We start from the raw sequence: 19181 nt of genomic DNA on the forward strand, positions 1-19181 counted from the left end.
CTATGCAAAAGAATAAATGGACACAAATCTGCCATCAAGAATTGTAACATTCAAAAACCAGTAGGAGAACACTTCAGTGTCCCTGCACACTGAATAACAGACTTAAAAGTGGCCATTCTTCAACAAAAAACCTTCAAAAACAGATTTCAACGAGAAACTGCAGAACTGGAATTAATTTGCAAACTGGACACCAACAGATTAGGCCTGACTAAAGACTGGGAGTGGCTGGGTCACTACAAAAAACAATTTTCCCTCTGTTGATATTCACACCTTCTTGTCAACTGTTGGGAATGGGCCACATCCACCATGATTGAATTGGCCTCGTTAGCACTGACCCCCTCCCCCCCACTTGGTAAGGCAACTCCCATCTTTTCATGTGCTGTATATTTATACCTGCCTACTGTATTTTTCATTCCATGCATCTGATGAAGTGGGTTTTAGCCCACAAAAGCTTATGCTCAAATAAATTTGTTAGTCTCTAAGGTGCCACAAGGACTCCTCATTGTTTTTGCTGATACAGACTAACACAGCTATCACTCTGAAACCTGTCACATTGGGACAAATGGACAGACAGACTGATGGTCACCCTGAAAATTATTCTCCTCCAGACTGAAAACAGAAACAACAACAAACAACAACAACATGTGACTTATGTGACAAATCACAACAAAGTAACATAGGTCAAATATTGAGCATCACATACCCACAGTGATTGGTTCACAGTCAAGCTACATATTTTTTAAAACTGAAAAAAATCTTATAAAAATTCCACGTGTATGTAATTATTTTAAACAGCGTGTTCGGCATTGATATGAAACCACCAGAGGAAAATGTATTCCGGCAGCACACAAATGACACTCAGCTCTACATCACTCATACATCAGTATTTGGCTTCAGTCAATTGCTGTTCATCCAGCTGCTGATCTTACACTTTGGATAACTAGCACACTTTGGATAACTAGCAGCAAGTTCTGTTTCTGTCTGATATGAAACAGGGTATGTAAAGCTGCGTATCATGGTGTCATCTGCATATTACTGGCATTTCAAGCTGTTTCACAGTCTCTCCTTGTTGCTTCATAGAGATACTGGACATTATGAGGGAGAAGATGGATCCCTGTGGGACTTGACAGATGAGTGCTTTGGAGGTGGAGAGTAGGTGCTCAATATGATTCTCTGGATGCCACCTGAGAAGAATTAGTACAATCTACTTACCCTCCATGTCTTTGAGACTGGTCAACAGGCATGCATGCATGATTGACTAAATCAAATGCTGTGGAAAGGTCCAACACTAGAAGCATGGATGTATAAGCCTTTATGTAGCCAGGACACCTCCTCATAGTTTGAGACATTACTACAATCACAGTATTAATAACACTGTCACCACCACACTCTGATGTGGTGCTTTTTACCAGTAGATCCATTACAAAGGAGATCACTATCATCTCCACTTTACAAATGGGAAAACTGAGCCAAGAGAGGGAAAGTGATCTGCCCAAGAACACCCAGCAGGCCAGCAGACAAATCAGGAATAGAACCCAGGTCTCTGGAGTCCCCATCTAGTGCTCTAGCTGCTAGACTGCACAGCTTTAGCCTGGCGTTTCCCTATGTACTGCACTGCACTCCTGCATGTGACCACACTACTAACTACCTTAACGGTCCCAATCAACCTCTGTCTGAGTGTAGGTCACTGTCAGTTCTGGGTTCCAATCCCTGTTGAAAAATACTTGGGTGATGATCAGGCAGGGCACCTTGGATAAAGACACTCTAGCCACAAACACAGTGTTTGATTCAATTGCTAATGTAATACATACCTGTGGTTTCCTGTTGTGTGAGAAGTGCACATATTCAAACTCAGTCATGTGTCTCTTTTCCTCTCATATGATTTTGTGAGAATTCGTTGCCCACCCCCTTCCTGTGCAGTAATGTGCATCACTTACAATTCAAGCTATAGAAACATTTTTTGCCTATTTTCAAATGGGATAAATATAAGTGAAGAAGCCAATAAATAAAACCCAAAAACCCACACACAGCACATGTGCAGCATTTAGAGCCAGAGTATGTAAGTAACACAATGGCCTGCACTGTGGATGATGTAAAATCATACCATCCTTTGGGAAAATCAGGGAGCAGTTATTCCTCCTAAGACACAAGTCATTCCCAAGCTCCCTGCAGGCAAAACGATGGTGCGCACTGTGCTATCCCTTGGTATGGTGCAACCAGCTCCACAGGCTAATGCAGAGTCCATAATGGACTGGTGAGCAGGATCTCCTCCCGGCCCAGTTTGGGGTGATTTGGAGCTGGAGGGAGGATTAGTCCCTGTCATGGGCAGTGGGTACCATAGGCTGGGGGAGGTTGTGCCTCCCCAAACAGCCAGGTGTGACCCTGCCCATACTCTGCCCCCAGGCCCCTTGCTTCCACTCTGCGGCCCGGCTCCAGGGACTGGGGCCACGCTGTGCATCTGCCCTCCTAGCGCTCCGGGGCTGGGGGGGCCCCCTCTGGTGGCGCCTCCTGTCCTCCCTCCCAGTGCTCCAGGGCTGAGGGGGCTGTAGCTGCACTGCCCATCCACCCTCCCTCCCAGCACTCCAGGACATGGGGCGCAGCCTGGGGCAGGGGCTGGCAGCTATGGGGGGGGGCCTCTGGGCTCCAGCGTGGAGCAGAAGGGGCAAGGCTTTGGGTGGAAGGGGCGGAGCTGGGGGCTAACCTTCCCCAGCCAGTAATTCACGTGCCACGCATGGTCCCTGTCCACCATTCATATCAGTGACTGGTCCTTGGGAAAGGGCCTTGGGGTGAGGGAAGGAAAGCTCCTTACATGACCCCCCTCACATACAGGCTAGTGCCAGACAAAATCTGCTCCTTAGCATTTAGTTTGTTGTTCTGGGGGATTTTGCTGATAGCTCCAGAAGTGACTATCAATCACTGAAACATCCCCTCAGACGTTTCTAAAGCAGAGGCTTCTCACTATTGTTGTTATTGCTTGACTGAGCCTTCATGGTTTTTCACACTGTGCTGAAACAGAAGCTAAGATTCCCAAAACTGCCGTCTGCTCAAGAAATTATCAAATTATTTCAATTGAATTGGGGATGACCCGTACTGTCCAAAATCTCCCAGCTGAGATGGAAAGCGGATTTCTCCTGTATAGAGAGCAAGGCGGCAAATACATACAAGAGTGTCAATTTTTCGTACAGCTTTTAAGGAAACCATGGACATAATCTATTATCATAAAGGAAACCAGACTTTAAAACGTAAATACTAAAGATAGATTTCAAGCTCCTTACTCCAGCTCCAATACTGTCCCACACTTTTCTTCTTTTGTAAATGTTACTTATTTTTACAGAGACAAGGTGGGTGAGGTAATACATTTTACTGGACCCACTGCTGTTGGTGAGAGAGACAAGCTTTTGAGCCACACAGATACCACCAGTGAGCTCTGTGTTTTGGGGGAACCAGGGCGCAGTGTCTGGCCTGTCTGACTCATGAGGGACATACACACACCCCGCCAGTCTCTGCTTGAACCAAGACTGATCAGAGAAAAGTCTTGCAGAGAGCAGTGAAGGGCATTTGGAGACACACCTAGACCCCTCCTGACAAGGGTGACAAGATTAAGACATCTCCATTTGCATACAGAATGGAGAGCACAGACAACTCCCCTAGCCTCATCTGCATGAAAGATGGGACAGGGATTAGCATACAGAATGGAGAACAGAGACCCGTACTGAACTCTGGGACCAGAAAAGCAGGGAAGCACTGCATCATGGGAATCTCTGCTCCAGATGTTAATGAACCTACACCTGCCCACACCCAGCTCAGCAGTTATCAGACCAATTCTAGTTATGAATCCTTGATTGATATCCAAAATACTGAAGCAGTCTAGTTGCATTGTGAGCTCCCTGGAAGAAAACACCACCCCATAGCCAAGAGCGATCAGCTTCTATTGTCTAGCCTAAAGAAAGCTCTTGAGTCATCAGTTCATCTATAAACAAATCTAGTGTTCTCCCTTGAACCATTGTTATTTCTCTACAAAAACCCCTACCTATGTTCAAGTAAGTGTTCTGATGCTTAGATCCAAACTATGCATCAGCTCCACTGGGACTCCATCTTCTCCTGACTGATCGTGCTGGGGACTCTGCCTGTCTCCAGCACTCAGGACCCTGAGCTACCACCATCACCTGGGAACCCCGACCAGTTCAAGCCTCATGGAGTGATGAGATCCCCTTCTCTTTCTCTCTCTCTGTTTTCCTTTCTACCTTAGGTATTAAACCAACATAACATACATTATTAAAGGTTAAGCTCTCCTTGGGTAGTTATCACTATTATTCAATAAATAACTTCTATGGTTACACTGGTTGCTTCTCTCTCTCTTGCTGAACTTTACTCTTTTGTGTTTTTAACTTCCCCCATTTACTCTACAGCAACGCTTCTTTTACCTAAGCTAAAGATCCCTTCAGTGCATTTTAAAAAATGTGGGCCATGATAGTTTATTAAAACCCCTTCACGCTGTCCATTTTACCAGTGTGCAACTGCTAGGGTATTAGTGTGTAAACAGAAGCCGTCTCCTTTGTCATCAGCCTGCTGCTCCTGCCACATCCGTTCAGTCTCAGCACAACTGCTCAAGGGCCTTCACCCACGACAGTCAGTAACAAACAGCACTGGCTGCCTATGGCTCCCTAAGTGCAATTTAAGGTCTTACAATTGGGAATTAAAGCTTTAGATGTAGAGAACAGAGTATCTTCAGAACACACTGTCACCTTATGTCCCTTCAGATCAGCCAGGATCTGTAGGATCTGCACTGCTGACTATTCCCAGGGTGGGAGATAGAGCTTTGCCATTAAGAGCCTGTGGCTCTGAAACACATTTTGTCTCACTATTCTAAGAGGTATGTTTATAGAATCATCTAGAGCAAAGGTCAAGACATTATTTTCTTTGTGCTTTGTATTGCTGCTGGATTGTATTTTTATTGTACCGCATGTTGGAGAAGGGGGTTTCTCCCCTAGTGTTAGGTTATGTTGCCTTACTTGTGATTACAGCTATTTTACTTATATTTTCTATTACGGCATTTATCTCTAAAGGTTTTCACATACCTACAAATTTAATACATTTATTCTTATCATTTATATCTTATCAGTTGATGCCACAAGCTAATGTATGTCCCGGACAGAACAAGAGAAGAAGAACAGGATGACTAGAAAGGAGACAATAGCTATTGACACAAAAATAATTTGGAGTAATAAAAGTTGGAGCTGGAAGAGACATTCAAGGTGCCTATGTCCAACCCCTTAAATCTAGGGCAGACTATACAAATAGCACAAGGAGGAACAGATCATTTTTTATTATTGGCGCAGCAAGGAAGTACAAAAAGTAGAAGACTATGCAATAGGACATAAATAAATCTTTAAACGTTGTACTTTAACAGAGCGTGGCAGCAAAACATAAAACATTAGTATAATTCAATTTTATGGTGTTTAATGTTTTCCACATAAACTCTATCCCAAATTGCTTTCCACAGTTGAAAAATACACTTGGAATGAAAATAGTAGAGAAAGAGGGAAAAAATAAGATACAGACAATGGAGATGTTTTAGATGAGATTTGAAAAGTGACGAGTGATTGAGATGGGAACACACCAGAAACTACAGAGGAGAAGGCTCTTGCACTAACAGTGGTGAAGGGATAGAGTGAAGGCGAGTGTGGGACAAACCAAGGAAGCAAAAAAGGAACAAAGAGTTACAGTGTCTGTTCTGACTCTCATGATTGTATGAGGAGACGCACAATATCTGGTGTTTTACTGAAAGTCCCCATTGTGGGAAACAAGTGATCACATGAGAACCTCAGCTTCCTTTTTTTTTTTTTCCTTCCCCTCAGAAGACTGTTTCATGGTTGCAGAAAATGTGACTGAGTGCACCCTAAAGACTCCACACACAAAATGAGGAGGTAAATGAAGAGTATTCAAATTTTTTTTTTAAGAAAACCTCAGGATTTACCCCTCAGGATTGGGGTTGGCAATACTGAAGACTACAGTAGGTAAGATGCTCAGATACCACTTCTGATGAGAATAATAATGCCTAGACAGAGGGTTTTAAAAGATAAGCAAGGCAATTGTTAATTTGCTTAAGGATGAGACATTGTGATCGCTGCCCTTGCTTGTATATGTGCAAACGGCAGATACTCTACAAGTGCATGAATTTGAAGAGCAGGTACTTGAGGAACCCCTAAAGGAGGGAATTACAAAAGTCAGAGTGAAAGAAGGAAATGAAGACATTGATGGGATTTTGTCAAAGGTGAAATAAAGGCAGTGGCATAATTGGTCAAAATCACTGAGATGGTCATAGGTCTGCAGAAAGAAAGAAAGAAAGAGGAGATTTGGGAGAAGTAAAGCTCACATTCAAGCATCACACCAAGACAGGAGGCAAATGAGCTGCCTGAGTCAAGAAGCAAAATACAGAGAGTGCACTTGTGTTTAAGGGGGCTTCATTTGCCCAAGATATTTAGATGAAGGAAACTGAGTTTAGTCAGTCAAGAAAGATAAGCAGAGAGAATGGATAGAAAGGAATTATTAAAGGTGCTGAAAGATGTACACAGTTGTTACCTGTGTCAAAGTAGAAGGTAAGACTAGAAATAATATAAGAAAGAAAAGGTATATGGAAAAAAGTAAGGATGAAAAATTGAAACTTGTGAGACTCCGTGAAAGAGGAGGAGCCTGACACAGAAAAAAAACTAGAAGATGTAGTTTGATAAAGAAGAATGGAACTTAGAAAGAAACAGGGGACACTCACATATTAGGGGCATGGAGGAAGTCCAGCAGGATGAAGTGGTCCAAGTTGTACAAGCAGCACAGTCTTTGACAAGCAGTGCATGAGGGTGCCGCTACATATGTACACTATTACACATAAAATAATAAGTTGCAGTCAAGCAACTTCAAAATTAGAAAATGCCAGAATTAAGATGGCCCATGCAACCTTAATTAGGTCCCCTTGCGAGTATGCATTATGAGACCATCTTTAATTACATGATCACAAGAACTCCCGCCCCTTCCCCAGGCCTACTGCCTCATTCACTGCACAGACAGGATTGTGGAGAGAGGAAGGCTGTTGTCTGTAGGATCCCTGTATCATTGTTTACACACTGACAGACTCTTCAGAGAATTTAGCTGCTCAATAGCTCCCTACTGAGCATACATAAGATTTTTCTGGAGGCTATAAACTGGCCAAATTTGGGCATTTTTTCATAAGGAGACAAATAGTCACAGCCCTGACACAAAAGGCACCCTAACCCCTGCAAAGTTTCAAGTCCCAGTGCCAATGCATAGGGGCATTACAGATTCTCAATGAATGATTATAAGCATTAATTAAACAGTTGCAAAACATTTTCCCCCCCAATCTCACTTTTGGAAATGGTTGAATTGTTTTACCTGAAGCTTTCCAAAAAATTCAGTCTGAGGAAGCAATCTGGCAGGGAAATGTGCCAAACTTTAACCATTTGGGCTGAAAAGTGGTAAGAAACTGGAAACGAAGTCTTATAATGGGATGTGTCAGGCAACCTTGACTGCAGGTGACTACCTACAAGCTTTGATTTTAATTATGCAAGACAAATATAAGAGCAACCAAATTAAGACTCTGAGGTGACATCTTAAAAGTAATCTGCAAGAGTTCTGTAATGTATAAGTGAAGCATGGCCTAGTTACTCAATAATGAGAGCAGAACTGGGAAACAGAAGATCAAGAAGTTATCTCCATCTCTACCACAGACATCCTTTGTGACCTTAGGCAAGTCACTTATCCTCTCTGCACCTCAGTTTCCCCTGGGCAACGTGCAGCCAATCATGTGAAGTGCAACAGTCCTCATCACCTATTAACTTCAGTGAGAGCTGGGGATGCTCAGCAGCTCTCAGTTCGTCACAGCACGGGACCCAATAAATTTACCTACAATATCTCATAGAGGCATTGTGAATCTGAATCTATTAATGTTCATGAAAGCATTTTGACAGCCTTTGATAGAATACAAAGTATTATCATTAAGCAATAACACTTCAGTCAAGCTTGCTACAGCACTCATCTTACTTTCAGTGGCTCATAACATCCTCAGAAATACATCTCATGATTAGTATGACTTGTGAGGAAGCCCCCTAATCCCTTTGTGACATGGCTATGCTCTGTCCCCATCCTCTGATACCCTAGAAACTGCTCAGACCCACTTTTGCCATGTGAGTACAGGCCATATTTTATTCTAAACCCATCCACCAACACCAGCATAGTGCATCATCACAGCTTTAACCTCTACTTCTTTTGGTACTTCTTTGCTAAGATCACACTCACTCCTTTGTCCCAGGCTCAACTAGCCCTGTCCTCCTACTTTGTAATGCTTGCTTCCTGGCTTTTTATCAGGTTGGTCAGCTGAGGGCTAATTAATTCCTTATCTCCCCCAGCTTCTCCTTCTGATTATCTAATTATTCAGTCAGCCCTTACTGAGGGGGAACTAATTGAGGCTACAGTGATCAGAGTGTTGACCCACCTGTCAGATCTCAACACTCTGTCACACCTTTACACAGCTCTGTATCACACCAAGAATTCCATAAGGCAGCAGACATTTTATTATGCTTGTTAATCAACAGTGCAGCAAGTAAGGACAAGATAGTACAAGATAATGCAACCCTGCCATTGAATCAGTGCAGGGGTTGGGTGATAAAATATCACCATATTGAAATGTAATCAGTATTCAAAAGGACATCATAAACTGCAAATCTTCAGTTCATTTATTCACCACAGTGAAGACTGAAGGACTTCAGGGCTGATCCAAAGCCCATTAAAGTCAATTCCTATCAAAATCAGGGCCCCCAAAATGTCTGTCTTGTCTAAGAAGTTAGTTAATGCATAAAAGACATTCACCAGTGATAATACACTCAAATGTGCAAAACCTACACATACTAGATTACTTCAAACCTGGCATGTGGCCCAAAGTATATCAATGGACAAAATTATCAACTCATCATTTTCTTTTATTTTGGGGAACTAGCATCTCTTAGAATCATTGTGTTAAGAACAGCAGAAGAACATTCTCCAGGGGAAACCTCAGGGCCTTATAAATTAAGCTCCTTGCCTCAGTCCAAAGAAGAGGGAGGACACCCCTTTTTTCCAAAGGCTTGACTATGTGAGTTGGCAAACTTGATTGTTCAACAACATAAAGTCTTATTTTTTAAAATGTTTTCTTATGTCTGGTTTGAGTTTTTAGTGTCTGTTTTTATATTTTCCCACAGTGGTAATTAATGGAGCTCCACTGGGAAGGGAAGTTTAAAGTGTAGAATCTAGCTTTGGAAAAATCAGCTTGCCCCTTGCCTGGAGGGTGAATAATTGATTTTGACAAACAAGTAAAATATTCATTTTTTTCCTCCTCCTTGATATGGTGGTGAAATAGATTTTGTGTCATGGCTGTTTGATTTAAACACTATTTTACCAGAGTGCTCTAATCATACATATTAAAAAAAAACGCACTAATAGCTGATCCCAGGGGGTAGTGATATACAACTTCTCTTTTAAATCCTACAAGGCTCAGTCTTCTCCCCACTCTTATTCTATATCTACTTCAAGCTGCTGGGAGAAATCATGAGACAATATGGATGGACTCAAATGTCAAAGACAGCCAACTGTATCTACCCTTTTGTTACTATAAATCAATTCCATTGCCCAGCTGTTCCAGGGCCTGACCAAGATCAGCACCCGGATGAAGATCATCTGGGTGAAACTAAATCCTAGCAAGATGGGTGTTATGTGGTAGGGAAACACTTTGAAAAAATAGCTGCCCCTACTGAGGTCATGCTCTCTTAAGCCATCAAGATGGTCTTCAGCTTTGGGATGCTTTGGAACTCAGACAGTGATGCCGTCTTATACCAAGAGGCCATACTCCACCCTGTCAGGTTCTGACTTGGCCCTGGTCTCCCATATATTCATAACTTCAAGGTTTGGTTATTGCAATATAGAGTTGGCACTTTTCATGCAAATGCACTATTAGTTGAGATCACCAACCCTTAAAAAACTTCAGTTAGCTCAAAAAGGTGTCAGCCTGCCTTCTAAGCAACACAGGTCACCAAGAGTACATTCTCCCTGCGCTTAACTATCTTCTATCGAACGTCAAATCAGACTGAAGGTCTCTGGCCCACATCCACAAATGCACCTAGGCACCTAGATCTGGGGTTTCAGGCACCTATGTCCCAGTTTTAGGTTCCACTGCAATCCACAAAACCCCTGCTCAACTGCCACCTAACCCTGTATGTGCCTAAACTTACGCAGCGCGTAAAAGTTCCCTAGGCACTTATGTTTCTGCATCTGGGCACGCACCCTGCTTTCTCCCTCTAGGTGTCCTGAGGCCTACCTCCTGCTTGAGCTCCATTCAAAACCTGGCTCCCAGAGGAAGAAGAGGTGGTAGTGCCCATTCAGCTATGATGTGGGAGATCCAGATTCAATTCCCCCCTCTACCTGAGGGGTGTCAAAGTCAGACTCAGGACTCACAATTTGTCAGACCACTCTGTTTTATTAGCAAAGCGCTCTGCTAATACACCCAGATAGTTTGGGCCTTGCATGGCACTCACATTATCTTATTTATACAGATAAAAAGGGCGGGAACTTAACAAGATAACAAAAGGGAGCAGAATCTGATCAGTTTACCTGGGCTAGATATGCATATCTTATTTCCTTACTAACTATTACCGATCTCCTGTTAATGTCCCACCATTAGCTTAAGTGGACCCATTGTTTCATACCTTAATGTTTCTCTTCCTGACAACTATATTTCAACATTCCTTATTTCTTTAATCCATTCTATTTTTACAATATAATTCATTCTACTTTCACAGGGGGAAAAGAGAGGATTTGAACAGGGGCCTCCCCCCTCTTTTCTCCCCAACAGGCAGAGAGGGGAATTGAACCTGGATCTCCTTCATTCCAGGTGAGTGCTCCAGCCACTGGGCTAAAAAGGCATAATGTGCACTCCTCCAGCTACTTTGTGTGGAGTAAAGCAGGTACCTAAAAAAACCCAACTTGGGAATCTAAACTGTCTGATTCCAAGAGATGGGGTTCTGCCTGGTTCCAAGAGATCACAAGGAGAGATAGGCTCCTCTCTGCAGCCCAGACTTAGGCACTTATCTCTGTCAGATGGTGGGGCTTTGGACACTCCCCTCTTGTTGGCTTGTCCTATTGGCAAATTTAGGCTGCTCCCGGCCTAGTGTGCTGACTTTTGTGGATGACATTTTTAGGCCTCGTCTCTCTCCAGGCACCCCATAGGAGCCTAAGCACTTCACTCAGACACTCTGGATAGTAGTGTTATTCCTGTGATTTTTTTCAGACACCTAAAAACTAGGCATCCTGATGCTGAACCTCAATGGTACTTATGTCTCTTTGTGGATCCAGGCCTCTGTCCTTTCTCTTCAAAGCCCTCCATGGGCTATGGCTATGCTACCTAAGAGGCTACCTCACCTCACAAATAATCTGACTCCCCACAACATATCTCTTCGTTAGAAATTCTGGATCTGTCAATCCTAATCATGACTTCCACGTATGCTGGAGCCAGAGTTTTCAGCTGCTGGCTGGCTCATGGCTATGGCACTGACTCCAACAGGAACTGAGAATGACCACGAACCTCCGCAACTTCCAAGGTAAATGCAAAGCTTACTTTTTCACCTAGCCTTTCCCGAACAGCAATAATTATTTTGGACAGCTGAATGATTTCTTGTCATTTATTATTTATTTGTACACCTTGGAAGCACCAAAGCAGCACTAGATGCTGCTCACACAAACATGAAGGAATAATCCCTGCCCTGAATAACTCACAATGCTGTCTGATAGTCATTAAAAACAAACAGTTTCAAGTTAGTTACTTGTTGTACTTCAGAACCAGTGACCCTAAGCATCCCCTGTAGTCACACCCTACACACTATTGTAATAATCTTTGTACAAGATATACCTTGTGAGGTATCATTTGAAAATAACTCACCGATCATTAATATTCTTGCATGACATATATATATGGTGTGTATTAAGAGTTATGGATATATGCTGGAGAGATGACTGAAATGTGTTAAACAGATCTACTTTAGACAAAGGAAAGTGTATTTGATTCTCTGACCAGCCTGATCTTCAAAGACAATGACAATGAAGGTCCATTTTTACATATCAGGTAAACAAAGCTATTAAACTAACAAGTGGGGGAAGAACAAGCATGGAGCTTCCTTCATCACTAGCATCCATGTTGCCTTCCTCAAGGTTTGAATAAACTTTCCTTTGAGGGTTAGCCCTCAGAAGAATCCACTTCAAAGGTTTACCGGTCTATAAAGAAGGGGAGGTGTCACTAAATCTCAGGCGATAAGCAATTTAATGAACTGATTGTATACAATATTGCTGTATTATAAAAGTGTATAGAGATATGTTTTCTGAAAGCTAATGACACACTGGTGATTAATATCCGTTAAATGTAGTAACACTAAATGAGGAAATATGGATACTTAATGATATTATGCTTTAAAATCTGGTCAATTTCCCTCCCAGACAGGACAGATGGCCACTATTTACCTGTCTCCAATGCAAATGAAGCATAGTGGAATCAAAACAATGGAATCTCTATTTACATAGAAATCAACAACGGGATAGGAAGTTCACAGGAAAGGAACAACAGCATGAGGTCATCCTGTCTCTTGAAACAAAGTAATTTAACTTTGGAAGATATAAGGAAAGACAGAAAACATATTTGACATTCATCACTAGACAGACAAGAAAACTCAAGCTCTTCCAAGCTGACAAAGATGAGTCCTTAAACTAAGGGGACTGATGTAGTCTCTGGAAACTGAATATAGGTGAGAAACTCACTTAGGCAAAAGTCTTTCACCTAGGAAGACAAGGAAAGCCAGCTCTTTATACTTCTGTGAACGGTCCTGAGGGAAACATCAGCCATGGCTGGGAAGAAGAAAAATGGTGAAAGAAACTAGCTCAAAGCCTGTACTTTGCTAGGTTAAGTTTTAGACTTTTAGGTGTGTTTTCACTTCTATTTGCTTGTAATCCTTTCTAACTTTAGTCCTTCTACTTGGCATCTTTTAACCTATGTCCTGTTAATAAATGTTTTATTTTTACTACAAATCAACTCTGCTGTGTTTAAAGGGAAGGGTGTATTTACACAAGTTAAATTGTAAGCTGTATGTGCTTTTGTGTCTTTAGAGGAACAAACAAACCTTATTATTTCTCTGAAATGTCCAGGCAATAGCTGGACATTACAGAGCACACAGTTTTTTGGAAAAAAACCCTCAGAGCTGGGGTGTGTGTCAGGGTCACCTTGCTGATTGTAACCGAGGCTGGTGGTAGCTAGAGTTTTAGTCCTACTATTCAAACTGAACAATATTAGTTGCATATATTGTGCAGAAACATGGACTCATGGCTAGAGCACCTCTTGTGGATAGACATGGCAGGCTCTCCTCACTGCCTGCCACTCTAGCCCTGCAGTGGTCTGCCTCTTCTCATCCAGCAAGTCATGTTCAGGCCCACACCTTCCATACCCTAACAGAAAGTGCAGTGTCCTTAGATCAGGTCTCTGGCCCCTGATTCTGGACCCAATTGTCTTTACACCCTCTTATCTCAAGGCTTTCAGAAGTCCTTACCTCTTTTGTCAGGGGTCTTCTCATCACCACCTTCCTCTGCGGCTAGTAAGGGAACCCATTTCAAACCCTCTTCTAAGAGTTCCCGTCAGGGATCCCATAGAAAGCAGCCAAAGTTCATCTACTCAGGCCCTTGGTTGCCTCACAGAAGCACTTCTTACCTTAGCCTGCTTCTAGACCTTTCCCACATCCCCTTCTTAGGCTTAATTCTCCTCAGGCTCTTCACCCCCTCCTGAGCTCTACAGAGGTCTTTGCCATTTCAGCACTGCATCCCCAGGCTCTCGCACTGGAGGCCCAGCTCCCACCAAGATGCTGACCCTCAGGGCTTCTTCCCTGAAGTCCCTTCCCCTACTCCCGACCTTCAACTTCACTTAGCCCCCAAAGCTGTCTATCTGTGGGTTAGCCTTCCCTCGGGCCCATTTCAGAGTCTTCGTTACTCTCTCCTACTAGGACCCTTCCCAAGATAGGAACTCCTTTCTGAAGCACCTCTGCCAACTGAGCCTTTTGAGCAAACCTTCTCATTCCCTTAGCTGGGTCCACTCATTGCACAGGGCCACCTGATCCCCAGATGATTAGGATCAGTTCGGAGGGTAGCTGATCATCACAGGCAAAGCTGAGCCTGAATCCCCTTTTAAAGGGCCGGCCAGCCCGTGACAAGCTTATTTCACCATCCTTGACCAGTAGGGCTCCTCCTTAGCTTTCCAGGTTTTCTTCCTGAGCAGGATAATGAAGGAACCCTTGCACACCTGTTTAAATATTTCTAAAGCACTGAGTAAGACAGTATATAATAATCATGAGATGCACAATGAAGTAAATAAAGTAAGAAAATGAACTGGGGAAGAAAAATGAGACAGTGAGATTATGATAAATAGATGGTTTACCCATCACAAATCCATGGATTGCCTTAAAAATTTACTGTAATTATACAGCCTTATTAAAGGGTCTCACAAACACCCATTCACTTTAATCTCCTTTTCCATGTCTCATCTATTTCATCTCTGTTGTGCAGTAAGACTTCAGTAGAGTTATCAGAATTGGCACTGAGTTTCCAGTGAAGTCAGTAAGCTTGATTGGAGGCAGAGTGCAAGTTGTACCCCTTGTGTCAGCAAAGATAGTGGCACCTTTGGAGGCATTCACCCTTAGATTCTTCAACTAGTTCTGTTTGTCAGGGTTCCAGCAAGGGAGAGTAACACCATAGAAGCCTTTTCATCCTGTGCCTGCTTGCTGTAGTCCCCCAGGAGGAGCGGGGATTGCATGCCACTAGAAGCCCTGTGACTGGGTTTCCACCAGTGAAAGAAAGGCATGAACAGGACCCACTGGAGTTTTCAGTTATACTGGTGACCTTCTGGAGTCTGTATCTGGGCCCCAATTCAACAAAGCACTTAGCATGTTTTGAACTTAAAATCCTATTGAAGTCAATGGGACTTAAGCACAGGCCTACAGTTAAGCACATGGTTAAGTAGTTTGTTGAATAGGGATGGAATGCTGAATTGTGACTTTGTGCATTAGGCATTACCTGCAAACAGGGGCGGCTCTACCTTTTTGGCCGCCCCAAGCAGTCATGCACGGGAGGCGCCCCGGAGCCGCGGGAGCAGCGGACCTCCCACGGGCCTGACTGCGGAGGGTCCGCTGGTCGCGCGGCTCGGCTGGACCTCCCGCAGCTGCGGACGGTTCGCAGGTCCGGCGGCTCTGCTTGAGCTGCCGCAGGCGTGCCCGCGGGAGGTCCAGCCGAGCCGCGGGACCAGCGAACCGTCCGCAGTCATGCCTGCGGCAGGTCCGGTCGTCCCGGGGCTCCGCTGGACCTCCCGCAGGCATGACTGCGGCAGGTCCGCCGGCCCAGCCTGCCGTCCCCCCCGGGAAAGGGCCGCCCCACGCGCGTGCTTGCCGCGCTGGGGTCTGGAGCCGGCCCTGCCTGCAAATACAGTCAACAGTCACCATTTTCTTATAAAGAATGGCAACGTGAGACTCAAGGATCCCACTATGCCCTCTCTTTTATTGCAATATGCAATTTGCTTTAGAGTGTGGCTACAGATTATAAATCCTTCAGGAAATGAATGATTTAACTATTGTTTAGTTTGCAATATCTTACATTCTGATAAGAGCCATATACAGTTATAGAGCTAACAGTAATAATAAATAGTAGCATCCCTTTAGCTGATAGAAATAAAGGCTGTATTAAGTTAGCCTAGTCACTTATTATATATTAGAGAGTCTCAAGTAGGGAAAAAACCAGGGTGCATACTTACACAGATACACTTAGTGACCACTGGCAGGGTTTAGTTTATGATGGGAAAGATTAGGTGAATCTCACAGAACAAAATTCAATACATTAAAAAAAGATAATGCATTGACAAGGTATAATACAAGGAACAAAGTTAAATTATGCAACACAACGCAATGTAAGAATATGAGGTTTTAAATATACAAAGAGGTAATTAAACATACAAAGAGGTGAGTCCCCCTGACTTAGGCTGTTACATGAAATGTCGTGTTTCCAACAAAGTTTTTAAAACCCAGGACACCAATAAATATTTAACTAAAAAAAATTGTCCCATGTACAAAATACTTGGAAAAACTATTTTCTCTCCAACTCTCGAGCTTACAGGTCTTAAACTAGTATCTTCTGGCTTCAGTGTAGGACAATTGTTTCCTGAATTAATGATGCTGTTCTTGAAACCTCTGAAGCCAAAAAGGCATCTAAGATTCTTATAATAAGCCTCCCCTTTTAAACAAATTCCATTCATCAGTCACATTTTATAATTTTCTGTGACTGATCATAGTGCCAACAATTGCTATTAAAAAAACTCATCCACACTCCAAAATAAGCAAATTTGTGCCTCTTGATATCAGAGATTCCTAATGCAACATGCTAAATGCCTAGCAAGAAAAGGGTTAAAATTTTCTTATAAATTGGTTAGAATACCAGGTTTAAAAATAATCTCACTTAAAAGTTAACACAGCGGAACTAACCCATGTAGGCACAGTAAGTCTTCCCTAGAGGAATGTGTCTCATTTCAGACTTTTTTTTCTTGGTTTCACATACTGTGTCATGAATTTCTTGTTCATAAAATGTAAAAATACATCAATTTTCTGTCTTAGAGACAAACTGCAGTGCAAACTACCTTAATTTTAAAATGTGATCATTTAGCAATAGCTTTCTTCTATATTAAGTTCTAGTGTAAACCCTGTTACACCAGCCTCTTGACTCAACACTACTAGCTCAAGCTATTGTGTCACAAAATCCTGGCCAGAGACAATAGTAGTATTTTTAGTTCCAAATCTCCCAGATTACTGTGTTCACTGGCCAGGAATTCTCCAGTGCAGTAAACTTAATTAGAACACTCTCGCAACTGCCAAATTCCATGATGCCTATATCTCACAGCTACTGAAATCCTCTGGAGGGCATCAGAAACTTACATGTTTTATGAGGACTGTATGCCTGGATGGCCTCTAAGATCAGGGATGGTGCAAAGCTAACTGGAACCGGGATCCACCTCAAAACTGAGGACTCTCAAAGGCTCCTAGGTGGACTAGACATATTTCTTTCAAGATGCATACAGCCCTCTGACCAGGGGAGGCTCTAGGGATTTTGCTGCCCCAAGCACGGCAGGCAGGCTGCCTCCAGTGGTTTGCCTGCAGAGGGTCCGCTGGTCCCGCGGCTTCGGCGGACCTGCCGCAGGTGTGCCTGCGGGAGGTCCTCCGAAGCCACGGGACCAGCAGACCCTCCGCAGGCAAACCACCGGAGGCAGCCTGCCTGCCGCCCTCGCAGCGCCGGCAGAGCGCCCCCCGTGGCTTGCCACCCCAAGCACACGCTTGGCGTGCTGGGGCCTGGAGCCGCCCCTGCCTCTGACAGACGCTTTCTTAGCTTAGTAGGCAAAAAGAAAGGGGAGAGGAAAGCATGCTGGCTTTGGAAAGGATAAAGCCTTTGAAGATGAACCTGAGAGAAAGAAAAAGTGTCACTGAAATAATATCATAGTTACGGTTGCCTTAAACTCAGAGCAGACTAGAAGAGATTTGAAAAGAAAATAGATTCATTTAATGTAAAAATGAAGGATTTGGTCATAACAGCAAAAATAGAAGTGTCTGTCTGTCTAGGTCAGGGGTTGGCAACCTTTGGCACCCAGCCCATCAGGGTAAAGCCACTGGCAGGCTGGGCCGGTTTGTTTATCTGAAGCATCCCCAGTCACGGAGCCTCGCAGCTCCAACTGGACGTGGTTTGCCGTTCCTGGCCAATGAGAGCTGCAGGAAACAGTGGCTAGTCCCTTGGTCCACGCCACTTCCCACAGCTCCCATTGGCTGGGAACGGCAAACCGTGACTAGTGGGAGCTCCGGGAATCCATGCCTGCAGATGCTCCAGATAAACGAACCAATCCAGCCCTCTAGCAGCTTTATCCTGATGGGCCAGGTGCCAAAGATTGCTGACCCTGACCTACGGCCATGTCTACACTACAGAGTTAAGTGGACTTAAGTTATGTCGATGATCATAAACTGCTGTAATTACATTTCTCATGCATGTTCACACCACGCTCCCTTTGTCAGCAGAGCATGTCCACAGTTGATGCTCTATCATCTCTAGCAGAGAGAGCAGTACACAGTGGATAACTATCCCACTGTGCAACTTGCCACCTTCTGCCGCTATGAGCTCTGGGAATGGATTGCAGTGCAGCACAGGAGCATGCTCACCTTCCCATGACACAGTTTTCTCCGTACTTCATTCCATGAGCTTCCAATTATGTTTTGTGCCATTTTTCAGCTTCCCCTGTTTACTGTGTGCCCGCTATTTCTGCCTGAAAGCATGGATCCTGCACCACTTTCCAGTCTTGTGATGAGCGTTATGAACACAATGCAGCTGATCCTGCAGTATTTCATGAGCTGTGAATCTGAAAATGAATCTGTGGTGCCTGCCTTGCTGTATGCCATGGAAAGAAACAATTCAAGATTGATGTTGGCATTCACGGAGCAGCTGCACATGGTGGACTATTAATACTGGGATCACAAAACAAGCATTGAGTGGTAAGATCACATCGTGATGCAGGTATGGAATTATATGCAGTAGCTGCAGAACTTTCAGATGTGCAAAGCCACCTTCCTTGTGTAGAGCTCACCCCTGCACTGCCGCACAAGGATATCAAAATGAGAGCTGCCCTCACAGTGGAAAAGTGAATGGCAATTGCTGTGTGGAAGCTGGCAACTCCAGACTGCTACTGGTCAGTCAGGAATCAGTTTGGAGTTGGAAAGTCCACCATGGGGGTTGTGGTGATGCAAGTGTGCGGGACCATTAATCGCTTCCTGCTATAAAGGTCTATGACTCTGGGCAATGTGTGGGAAATAGTGGATGGCAATGGGATTCCCTAACTGCAGCAGAGTGATAGAGTGCACACATATCCCAATTTTGGCCCCAGATCATCTTGTGATGGAGTACCTCACAGAAAGGGATACTTCTCAATGGTATTTCAGGCACTGATGGATCACCGGTGTCATTTCACTGACATCAACACGGGGTGGTCAGGGAAGGTGCCTGATGCATGCATCTTCAGGAACACTGGCCTATATAGAAAG

At 43.8% G+C, this 19181-nt stretch overlaps 1 long non-coding RNA gene across 1 annotated transcript; it reads left to right on the forward strand.

Annotated features, from left to right (window-relative positions):
• Window positions 1–10848: 10848 nt before the first annotated feature.
• On the forward strand, window positions 10849–12920 carry LOC120399520. The gene is made up of 3 exons (XR_005595207.1): window positions 10849–10930; window positions 11500–11636; window positions 12526–12920. It is a non-coding gene; the product is annotated as an uncharacterized LOC120399520 (long non-coding RNA).
• Window positions 12921–19181: the final 6261 nt, after the last annotated feature.

Source organism: Mauremys reevesii, linkage group 2, assembly GCF_016161935.1.
Source record: "Mauremys reevesii isolate NIE-2019 linkage group 2, ASM1616193v1, whole genome shotgun sequence".
Taxonomy (NCBI): domain Eukaryota; kingdom Metazoa; phylum Chordata; order Testudines; family Geoemydidae; genus Mauremys; species Mauremys reevesii.